This window comes from Schistocerca americana, chromosome 5 (genome assembly GCF_021461395.2).
Source record: "Schistocerca americana isolate TAMUIC-IGC-003095 chromosome 5, iqSchAmer2.1, whole genome shotgun sequence".
Lineage (NCBI taxonomy): Eukaryota > Metazoa > Arthropoda > Insecta > Orthoptera > Acrididae > Schistocerca > Schistocerca americana.
The window spans coordinates 427,546,240-427,559,230 of record NC_060123.1 but is presented as its reverse complement, the minus strand read 5'-3'; positions in this window follow the sequence as shown (position 1 = coordinate 427,559,230).

Genomic DNA, 12,991 nt, shown 5'->3' with positions numbered 1-12,991 from the left:
TCACATCAGTCGCAATTCCGCGATGAAAGAAATAATAACTGGACGCGACAAGGTTATTCTTACAACGCAAATCGTGACCAAAATAGACACCACCCGTACGACAACCGTTGGCAGAGTAATATTAGTTACAGAGAAAGATCGCATTTCCGTAGTAATGACTATCACAGAGACAATCAGAGAAACAGACAATATGGGAACCAAAACAAGTATTATCAAGGGAGGCAGAATAACTTCAGACGCAACAGTTCGGCGCAGAGTTACGATTCAGGGAGAAATTCTCCACCACATGACCGACAAACAAGAAACTATGTAAACTACCGACAAAACGACAGACGTGAATTTCATCAGAACTGGCGGGATTCTAACAGAGCTGGGCCCTCTCGGCAAGGCGAATTTGTAGAAGTTAGGTCTCCTAATCCCAATAACAACGCGCGCCAACAAAGAGACAGACAATGACTCGCGCCGCAGGCACCCACGTGCGCCGGCTGGCTCAGAGAAAAATAACATTGACGCTAACCCTGTGAAAAATTCCAGTATTCTTTATCGACGTATACTGCATGATAATTGCGTTCAAGCTGAAATTCTGAGTACTTTGAAGAGTAAAAGATTGTACCACATTTCACATGTAAAACCGATTATTGAAAGATAATCTGCTTTTTAACTTTGTCTTTGTCATAAAATTTTTCGCTTCACATTACTAATATGCTTTGTCAGACTTAGAATCTGTTAACATACAACAATGTTTGAAGTTAAATATCCAATCAAGAACCAAGAGAACTTATTTAAACAGAAATGACGAATGCATTGTTATAGTGAACAGACGTCACAGTGTTATTGTGTGTGTACATTCTTGCTTGTTTGCTGCACGATTACGTAACGACTATAAGGCTCACATACTTAGAACATTTACCAGTACTGCTAATGAGATTTTAATGCAACATTTTGGTTTATTTGAAAATACATTCTGAATTTAAAGTGCTTTCTGAGAGATACCAGATGACACAGAGGTTAGTTTATGTGACAGCTACACGATTTTTATCACGACGCTACTAATGAGTGACAATTTACAATGTTGCTCTTGCAGTGTTTCTGTTTTATATCTGCACAGTTTTCTGTTTTATTCTGGAAAGTAAAACAGGTTTTAGTAGTAACTTTTGTGGTATAGCTACAATGAGACAGCCTTTTTCGTGGCACAACATTACGTTACAGTACAGTACTTTCTTCATTATGGCAATAAGCGTAATAACTAAGATATCTATACGCAAAGCATTTCACTTTTGTGTATTATGAGGTAAGTACATTGACTTATGCAGAACTTAGCTTTCGGAGGACGATAACTACGACACTTCCACACAGATTATGTTGCAACAAGACGCACATTTAGCGCTACAGTACACGTATTTGAGTGATTAATTTTGTACTTAAAACATTTATTTTTAAAGATTTTTGAATTACAAAGAAAGTTTTCCGTGATACATTTCATTGCATTGCTGTAATCTGTAACACCTGAGGGTATAATTACATTAATCCTCAGGGGGGTACACGCTTGCTTTGTGTACCATGTGTTTGGCAAGCACAAGGAGCCCTAGCTAATATGGTATTTGCTTATACAACTTTACACATCGGTACCATATTTCTCTAACACAGAATTACACAGCTATCTGATTATTTGACAGAGAAACAAACATTCTTTTTACTATGTCAGTGACACATGTTTACGCAATTACACAGTTGGATAACTTCACACTTATGAAATTGTATTTTGTCTGTACTTTGTGAAATGCTCATATTTTTTCGGAACCATTGTGATACTATGAGAGCTTCGAATGATGTATTTGGTATGGGATCATGATTTTTAAAGTACGTTTGAGGCAGATGACACTTTTGACATGAGCAGAGAATTTTTTTAATTATTGGAGGAAGCTATGACGATTTTGAGATTTGACTGAGGTGTTATGATATTTTTTACAACGACGATGTGTATTATGCTGCTGAGGTATGTTTATGATTAATAAGCTGGTGCTATATAAGGAATTTGGTTATGCTATGTATTTATTATGATGAAATATTGAAGTGTCGTCGCAAGGTTGACGTGTCGACGAATATAAATATGTGTAATAAGGTAAGGAGTAATGAATAGTGATTAGGGACTCTGACTTATGGAAAAGGATGTTGGAAACCAAGAATCGTACTTTAGAATTATGAAATGTGTGTACATGTGTGAATCATGTGTGAATGTATCACAATGCCACTGAAAATTGTTTTGGACACTGTTATATTCATAGGATTTTGTTTCTACACATTTGCAAAGTAAATTCTCGACCTGTGAAATTTTGTATATATGACTGTCACTGTAGCGGAAACTGCTGTCGTAAATATTTCCGTACGAAAGTTAAGTGACCACCTGCACATAATGCGTCGTGGGCACCCAGGTGTGTCAGACGCCTGGAGAACAAGCCATTAGTGTGAGTGCCTCGTCAGAAGCACAGGTAGAAAAAAAAAGAAAGGGAAGGCCATTGTCCGCGCTACTGACATCTCCTTGTTGAAAGTATACTGTGGAGCTCGTAATTTATGATATTTACTGAAATGCCTAATGAAACGATGAGAAACATTTCACAGCTATTGCCTTGCTAGTTAAGAAAAATGCCATATGGCTTGCTTTATGTATTTATTTACACATTTTGTTTAATATCAAGTTTCTAGTTGCACTGCAGCATTGGTTAAAATAAAATTTTATAGATGTACTAATATAAATATTTTCTGTCTACGGATCGAGTATATAATAATTTTTTTCAAAAAAATGAGGGAGCACAAAGCGACATTTACCTTCACAGGAACTGCATTCATAATTTTCTTTTCAAGTACTTGGTAATTTCTTTTGTAGAATAAATTGTGATGCATCACTCTAATGTTAAGATGTGACATAGGTATTAGACATGGCCATTTTAGTGTAATATTTTTTCTGCTTGCGCTATGTCATGTTTAGGTATAAGTTGCTGCTGTTTGCCAGGCATAGTGTTATTGAATTTGACTTTTGCTAATTTATACTGTAGCTTGCTTTGCAATTTTCCATTTTTTTCATTGCTGTTTATAATAATTGTTTTATGTGCTGCTGCATTGCCTCGTCCCTTAGTTTAGCATCTGAGCTCAGTAGATTTAAGTTAGCTTAAGAGGGGGTAGACTATATGAGAAACTGACTATGGAGAATAGGTAAAGAATGCATTGCGAAGTTATATAAAAAGGATTTGGGCCCAAATGAGTATTGTACAATCAGAAATAATTATTTTGAAAGAAATATGAACAGAATACAGAAAGCATGCTTGGATAAGATTTTTTTGGTGGAAGCAAAGGTTGAAATAAGACGAAAGATCTATGAAATGAAGTTTTGGGATGGACTGCAGTACCAAATGTTACACTGAAAACGAACCCTGTCCTTTCCTTTTGTGTTATCCCAGTATGTGTTTGTGTACCCTTGTGTATTTGTTTTCTTCCTGTCTCTGTGTAGTTTCATAGATTTTTTTTCTCTTTTAATATTAAGCTACATTCACTATGATGAGGAATACTGTTATCCTCAAATATAATTGGTATTAATAATATGTTATTTACTTTGTAAAGATGTTAGACATTATTCATTCTGTTTAAGTGCTCATGTATAAAGTTGATGTTCCAAAAGTTATTCTGATATTTTATGTATCTACTTATGTCACAATTCCTGTAACACAGATGTATATGTCTATTTCTATTCTTTTGTAAAGCCTGTTTTGCTACAAATGTTATCTGTATTGTTATGTTCTTTAATGATGTATTCTGTACCTTTGTTATTGTATTCTCATGTTATAAAATTATAATTGACACCAGTTTACCAAACTAAGTAACATGTAAGCATTCATTTCACTGCACACATTTCCGTTGGTCATAGTATATGGACAATATGTGAGAAGTAGGGACTGTTAGTGTTTGCACGTGTGTTAATAACTCAGCAAGGGACTGGATAACAGCATTGCTGGTTCTAAGGACAATTTCAAAAACTTTGTGAGTGCACAAGTGGTGGTTATGGACTTGCTACATTATCCGCAAGACTCTTCAATGGTGATTGTGCACCTGCACAGTCACAACAGATGGCTGCTGACCATCTCCACAAGGACTGCAGTGGGTCTGCATCTTTGATGACCCACCAGTACCATTATCTCTACAAGGACTACAGTGGGTCTGCATCTTTGATGACCCACCAATACCATTATCTCTACCTGGACTACAGTGGGTCTGCTCTGTGATGACCTACCTACCAATATTCTTCAAAATTTCGACTGACTCTGCTGTGGGTTTGCTCTGTTGTGGCCCATTACCTGTATGCATGTCAAGAGTCAGCACTGTCTTTCCGTTGGAAGGACAACACTACTTCTTCAAGACAGCATGGAAATCCACTACTTCTGTGTGCATTTTCTTCTACTGCTCAGACTTTGAGAAAAACACTATATTTTACCGTAATGAATGATCAGGACTGTCTTTATGGACTGTGAGAAAATTTTAGCTTTTGACCAACATTGTATCAATAAGTGTGTGCATTTGATTTCTTTGTTATTGTAATTATGATAAAAATTTTTCAAATCTGTATTGGCCACTGCCCAATCCAATTTGTAAAAGGCTGTTTATGTTTTCTCTATGTAAGTAGGCTGTTTATGTTTTCTTATTGGCAATGTTACGTAGCGCTCAATATGAAAATCACTGGCTGTGCTGTGTGCAGTCTGTGGCTGCTTTGCATTGTTGTAATACCCGCCATTGTAGTGTTAGGCAGCTGGCTGTGAACAGCGCGTAGCGTTGCGCAGTTGGAGGTGAGCCGCCAGCAGTGGTGGATGTGGGGAGAGAGATGGCGGAGATTTGTAATTTGTCATGAACTGCTATATTTATATATGATGATATCAAGGTAAATACATTGTTTGTTCTCTATTAATATCTTTCATTTGCTAACTATCCCTATCAGTAGTTAGTGCCTTCAGTAGTTTGAATCTTTCATTTAGCTGGCAGTAGTGGCGCACCTGTATTGCAGTAGCTTGAGCAGCGAAGATTTTTGTGAGGTAAGTGATTTGTGAAAGGTATAGTTTAATGTTAGTCAGGGCCATTCTTTTGAAGGGAATTTTGAAAGTCAGATTGCGTTGCGCTAAAAATATTGTGTGTCAGTTGAAGCACAGTCGTGTATAATTGTTCAAAGGGGAAGTTTCAAGTTGAAGCCATAGTGAAGGAAAACCGCTGAGTGACACTGAATGACATTGCAGCATGTTTACAGATTAGTCATGGGTCAGCACACCACATTGTACATGATGTGCTCCAGTTTCACAAAGTGTCTGCAGGATGAGTGCCACGGCAGCTGACTCCTGAAATGAGAGAACGACGTGTTGGTGTTTGTGGTGAAATTCTTCGGCGCTTTGAACGAGAAGGTGATGCCTTCCTTGCAAGAATAGTTACTGGGGACGAAACCTGAGTTCACTTCCACCAACCGGAAACGAAGAGAGCGAGCAAGGAATGGCGCCATTTCTCAACACCAAAACGAAAGAAGTTTCGAACAGAACCATCAGCTGGGAAAGTTATGCTGGCTCTCATTTGGGACGAAAAAGGCGTCATTTTGGAGCATTACATGCCTAGAGGGACCACTGTCACCAGTGCATCATACACAGATCTCCTAAAATCATCTGCGGCCTGCAATCAAATCAAAGCGATGTGGATTGCCGTCCTTTAGCAACATGACAATGCAAGGCCCCACACGGCCCGTACAACAGTTGCTACGATCACAGATCTGCACTTTGAGTGTCTTCCTCATCCACTATACTCACCAGACCTTGCCCCAAGTGATTTCCATATGTTTGGACCACTCAAAGACGCGATGGTAGGAATGAAGTTCCGTTCTGATGAAGAGGTACGCCAGGCGGTGCATGATTGGTTGAGCGGACAACCAAAAGAATTTTTTTTCTAGGAATTTATGCACTTTGTAAGCGCTGGGGGACTTGCATTGAGCACGGGGGAGATGATGTTGAAATTTCATACAGCTTTGTACCACTTCTGCACAATAAATAATATTGAAAAAAATATTTGAGGTTTTCATTTGACTCACCCTCGTATTTTGCTTACTATTTCTTTTCATTGTCTTGTACTCTTATCTGGCTTTTGCCACCCCAAGAATTATTGTATTTCTTGTTGTTCTTGCGTTTGGAAATTAGTGCACGCCAAGAAGACGTTTTAGTTAAATAACGTGAGTTCAAACCTGATTGTTAGTTCTTTCCTGCCGACCGCAGGTCACTACAGCTATAGGCGACGAGGATAAAACTCGTTTTCGGACGAAATGGATTCCCTAGAGGAATTTCTTAAGTCCTTGACGGAATCTCTACAGTATATTCAGACAGCGCTCATAAGGTTAGAACATCGCCCTCACTCTCCAACGTTGCAAGAGGTAGCTCATAGGGTTGATTCCGTCGCGGGTAAATTGAGCACTTTACACGTGGTTCCACCGACGTTTCCGGCTTTAAGATAGGTCTGTCGAACCATGTTCACATTGTGTCGAACGGTTAGAAAAACATTACTGGCACATGGGATTCACGACGAAAATCTAAGTCTGGCTTCTTTTTTTAGCAACAGTCGACCCACAGGTGTATCGTTTAATTCGACAATTGAACTCTGAGTAGTCCCCTCGAGATCTCTCGTTTACCCATATTAAGAGCTGCCTTTTTGAGTATTTTGACGCACAAATACACGTCACCTCCGCCCGTCAGGCTTTCTTTTCTTGTCAAAAGTCCCCAGGTCATCCGTATCGGGACGACGCTCCAAGGTCTCTCCCGCGATTGCAAATACCGGTGCGCCAATGTTGCCTTCAAGCAGTCTTATGCCTCTTCGTTGATTAGCGGTATGGTGGTGTTTCACGCACCAGACGAGTGTCTTCGGGCTGATATTTTGAAGTTACAGGACCCGATCCTCGACACCTGTCTGCTAATCATCAGTCTACCGGCTACAACCGCCACGTCATGATCCGGCTGTGTTGCCTAGCACCGAGAGGGAGTCTCGTCAGTCCGTTGGTTCATCCCGTGACAGAATGTCTTTCGCCCGTTTTCCATCATGTCCGGACTGTTTCCGGACTCAACGGTCGGAGTACCCTCACCGGCGAGCAAGGTGCACGGCTTGCAGATGAACGGGCCATATCGCCGTTGTGTGTCAGGTTTCGCAGAAACATGGCGTAGATGCCACGCTTCCTGCGGACGCACAGGCTCGTCACGAACCGTCACCGCAGGCCCTGGAAGCCTCGCATTCCATTGGCAGACAAGTATTCTCCCTCATTCCTCTGCCAGAAGCCCGTTTACTCCTTATCTTGGAGGTCCTGCATATTCCTGTGGTCTTCCACATTGACACGGTGTCTTCTGTTTCTATTGAGAATGCTGCCACACACCAACACTTGGGCTAGCCAGCTTTGTCTCCGTACACGCGGGTCTTGCGTAGTTTCAGTAATCACCATATATAAGTCGACGGCCTTTTTTTCAACACAAATATCCTACAACGATCGTTCCTTCACCACTCTGTTTTTGGTGGTCGGCTCCCCCGGCGCCACTAACCTTCTGGGTGTGGACATTCTTGGTCCTCTGGGTTTCTCAGTGCTGCACGAGGTACAGGCGTTTTCGATCCGCTCCTCGGATACCCTCCTCGCCCCGTTGCTCAGCAAATACGAAATACTGTCTTCGTCCGCCACATCAAGGGTGAAGGTTTTCATCGCACATGTTCAGCTTCTTCCATCTGCCCGACTCCCTTTGCTCTCCGAGACAGGCTACGGGTGGAACTTCGCCTCTTACAAGACGAACGCATCCTTTCTCCCGCCGCGCACAGTCTCTGGGCGACGCCTATCGTGATAGTCGAGAAGCCGAAAGGTGCTTCACGCATCTGTGGCGATTTTAAGGTCATGGTCAATTCTCAGTCCATCATCGATGCATATCCTGTCCCATCGGTGGATGACATACTCCGTCTTGCGGGCTCAACCGTCCTCGTCAATACTGATTCGAGCGATGATTCTTTGCATCTGCCGTTCGATGAGGAATCGCAGCAAATCCTAGTAACCAATACCCCCTGTGGCCTTTTCCGGTACAACCGCCTTCTGTTTGTCAGTGCCAGCGCCCCCGCCATTTTCCAACGTTATTTGGAACACCTCACAGGTCAGGTGCCCGATGAGGCAAATTATCTGGGCGATGTCATCGTCGGTGGCTCGTCCGTGGTGGACCTCGCGGACAAACTGGATAGGCTCTTTCAGGTTTTTTTTCGAGGCTAACCTGCATTGCCGAAAAGAAAAGTGTGACTTTTTTGCACGTGAGTCATGTCGGGTTTACGATAGATGCCCGCGGCCTACATGCCTCTAAGGAGTATGTCGAGGTGATTCAAAACCTGCCTCCTCCCACCAATGTGAAGCAACTGCAATCCGTCCTCGGTCAGATTAACTATTATCGGCGTTTTATACCCCACGCCGGGAGATTTTGGCGCCCCTGACCGGGATGTTGCGCAAGGGCGTGCGTTGGATTTGGGACGTGGCTTGTGAGCAGGCTTTCACAAGTCTCAAGTCGGCTCTCCCCCGCCCTCCTTGTCTGGGTGCTTACGACCCTTCCGTGTCCTCATCGTCGCCGCCGCTGCATCGGAATATGGCTTGGCCGCCGTCCTCTCGCAAGTAGTCTACGATTTCATGTGTGGTCGTCATTTCACTCTACAGACCAACCACAAACCTTTGGTTTCTTTGTTTCACACGGGTGCCGCAGTGCCCACCCGAACAGTGCGCCGCCTCCAGCGTTGGGCGCTCTTCCTTGTGACATTCGGCTTTGATATTGTCTGTCGCACCTCTGAACGCCGACTTCCCTTCCCGGCTGCCTACCGCAGTGGACCGTGGGTTTCACGCGTCCCCCTTGGTTTGTTTCCACTTGGAACTGAACGTGGACGCTGCCCTGTACGCACTTCCGTTGGATGCCGATGCTGTCCGACGGGCCACCGCTCAGGATCAGACACTGCTAGCTCTCCGTCGCGAAATCGCTTTGGGTTGGCCGACCAGTGGTCGTAGCATCCGCGGTGCGGAAGCCCATCATTTGTGTGATCATTGGCACAGTGTCTTTTTCCACAGTGGCGTCATCCTTTTGCATAGTGATCCGGACGTTGGCCCGGTGGTCATACCGCATTCATTGAACCACCGTGTCCTCGACCTTCTCCACGCTGACCATTGAGTCATCGTCCTCGCGAAACGTCTGCCCTGCCGACAACGTTATTGGCGCTGATTGCATAAAGACATTGCCTCCCTCGTCTCGACTTGCACCACGTTTCACACACGCCAGACAGCACCCACCCACGCCAGTACTTATCGTGGCCAGAAGCAGCTGCTCCGTGAGAGCGATTCCATTTGAATTTCGCAAGGCCGTTTCATGGTTCTCAGTGGCTCATCTTGATTGACTCTGGGTCGGGATACCCTCACGTATCCCGCACTTCTGCTGAGACTATCAAAATTCTCTGGCACCTCTTTGCTGCCGAGGGACTTCTCAAAACAATCGTTACGGATAACGGTCCACAGTTTACTTCGACCGAGTTTAAGCAATTCTGTGCTGCCAATAGGATTTCCCTCGTCCACACCACCCCGTTCCACCCTGCGTCAGACGGCCAGGCAGAAAATTTTGTGCGGACGTTCAAGACGCAGCTCGATAAGCTGCTGAGCCATCACCTGCTGGAGGAGGCCGTGTTTCTTTTTTTGGCTACATACCGCGCCGCGCGTCGCCCCCCATGCCGGTGAAAGTCCAGCAGAGATACTTCATGGTCGAACATTCCGCTCTCCCTTATCTTGCCTTGTTCCCGAGACTTCTCAACTTCCCGCCTCCACTCCAGCGCACTCCATCCGCGTTAGGCAGGAGGTTTGGGCGCGGATCTCCTCTCATCCACGGGTACTCCGGGCGCCTGCCGTCATCACCTAGCTCTGCGGCCGGGCGATAGCGTGTCTCCGGTGGGCCGATGGTTCCGCCGCCTGCCGGCACATCAACCAGCTCCGCCCCCGTCTGGTGGACCACGACGACCCGAGGGAGCTGCCAGTGTCTGTCGCGCGGCCGCCCTGTGACGGAACCTCCACCGGACGGAGTGGCCGAGCGGTTCTAGGCGCTTCAGTTTGGAACCGCGCGACCGCTACGGTCGCAGGTTCGAATCCTGCCTCGGGCATGGATGTGTATGATGTCCTTAGGATAGTTAGGTTTAAGTAGTTGTAAGTTCTAGAGGACTGATAACCTCAAAAGTTAAGTCTCATAGTGCTCAGAGCCATTTGAAACGTATTTGAACCTCCACTTCCGCCTCCGCCTCAGCCGCTGCCTCCCCCGCTAGCTGCCCTGCTGCGTCGCCGCCTCCAGCCCCTGCTGGCCACGAACCTATGGACACTGACTAGGACGGCCCTACCCCTCCGGACGTTTGTGGCGCATGGTTTTTCCAGGGGGAGAAATGTTGTTGCGGCCCCTTATCAATTAGAGACAACAGACAAGTAAGGTGGGCTTCCGACCTCCCTTAAAGGGCTCGCCAGTGGATTTAATCATCAACAGACTTTCCACATAAACACGGCACTACTTCGAGAAAAACCATGTGACAGAGGTCCACCAAATGGAACTAATGCGACTACATATAGCACTTCGCCGAATCGGTGTTATAAGCACTCCAGCAGAGTCAGACCGGTAGTGTGTACCTACAGCTAGAACAGCTCCGGCCAATACCTATGACGGGTCTAGCCCAGTAGACACTCGTCGTAGCTATCAGTTGAAAGTTATTTCTTGTTGGTCGTAACGCCACTTTGTAAGTGTGTAGCGTAGTATTTAGGTTATTATTTGTTTTCACTGTCTTGTACTTTTATCTGGCTTTTGCCACCACAAGAATTGTTGGGTTTCTTGCTGTTCTTGCGTTTGGAAATTAGTGCACGCCAAGAAGGCGTTTTAGTTAAATAAAGTGTGTTCAAACCTGATCGTTAGTTCGTTCCTGCCGACTGCGGGACACTACATAAGGTACGGCAGATGTTTGCAAAGGAGCCCGACAAAATCGGTGTGTATAGCGGCCAGAGAGTTGGAAATGAAACAGTCAACAGTGAAATATGTCTTGCGTAAGATGCTTCGGCAATATCCCTACATGGTGCATCTGTTTCAGGCATTAAAGTCTACGGACAAACCTCAGAGCGAACAGTCTGCAGTGGATATGCTTGAAATGTCTGAGCTACCAGGGCAGAGCGGATTAGGTAGTGAAAAGGGGCCAAAATAAGTTCCTGTCAGTTGCACTCGACATACAAACTTTATTTATCAACACACAATATTACAACAAGGATGCAAAACACTGAAAACTTCAATCGAGGTCCCTTGATTAGATCAGCTGTAGGGCACACTCAAAATCCAAGACAGAAGGCCTAAGGAAGAAATTGGAATACAAGGATCTTTTGGAGGTTTCACCCTAAAATATTTTCTAAATCTTCAATCTAAACAGGCTGAAGGCCTTAGCAATTTAATTTAATGGAACTTGGTTGGAGGCCGCATATTAAGCAATAAGATGAGTTACAATCAAAAGGCAGAAGGCCGTATCTTAAAACATTTCATGAAAAAGGCAAGACAAGAACATTAATTTAAGAGATATTAAAACTCGTATGAAGGCCGCACATGAACCAAATAACTAAAACTCAGACAGGGAAGTTACTATGTAACAGACATGGAACGGTGCTCAGAAGTTTCCAAGGGTCGGCCTGGAGCTGTAGCAGTAACGCCCGGTTGGGTGAGACAGGCAGCCTGTCCAAAGACTTCTTAATCTGAAGGCAACCCAACCGACAGACAGCCGACAGACCAACCAACAAAATCGGTTCCGCTCCACGCAACCAGCAAAACGACCACAATATTTCAATACGACACACAGAATATTGGCGCCCACAATGACCAACAACACCGCAGCTGTCGAACTACGCGCCACACTGGACAGCAACAACACGACGAGGAAAATACACCGCCGAAAATTACAACAACGACCAGGGCAGGTAACCGAAACGTCAACGGCCACAAAGCAGAAGATACTGCTGGGCAACTTCAATACCAGGGAATAAATTAAGTTGAACTCCACAGGAAGACAGCTGGAATCTTAGCCGACTCAAATACACACACACACTGTTGCTGGCGGGAATGTCCCAAAGCGACGAGCAGAATCAAACGAAGAAATGTAAACAGTTGAGGCTCGATAGTAGGTTAAGTGAGGACTCAACTGTCATGTCCAAGATCGGTGGGCGACGCACTTCGTAGCGCTCGCAAGCAGCACCTCACACTCCAACCGCGATTGCACGCCACAAGCGGCTCCGGCCCGACTCCGCGCCACGGGTACTGCCTTGCTGCTCCACGCCAACCGACCGAATAGTGACACACCGCCCAGCCGGAAACTATATCCGCCACACTAAAGATAGTACAGCAGTACTAGTATCGATACACGCTGCTGCTGCCACTCACGGGGAGGACAGCAACATTATTGAGATAATCACAGGAGATATAAAACCACAGGTCTGCAACCAAGGTGTAACCCAAGACAAGAATCTCGAGCCAGCCACGGCTCAATGCTAGACAATACTGACGTAAAACAATGACTTTTTGAAAAAGATTTGTTTCTCCAATGACGCTACGTTTCATATATCTGACAAACTGAATCGTCATAACTTTCGTAAATGGGGTTTACCGCCTCCTCGTGTTGCACTTGAAATGGAACAAGACAGTCCCAACGTCTATGTTTGGGGGGGGGGGGAATGATGCACATTTGCATCGCTGATCCATTCTTGTCCATCGTGTCTGACGTTAGCGATGGTGTTTACCTTGACATGTTACCAGAGTCTGCTCTGTCACAATTGGAGCACCTGCAACCTGATATCATATTCCAGCAGGATGGGGCACCAACCCTCTGGTTCCTAAATGTTCATCCGTTTTCGGATGTAAAATTTCTGGATGTGGGGATT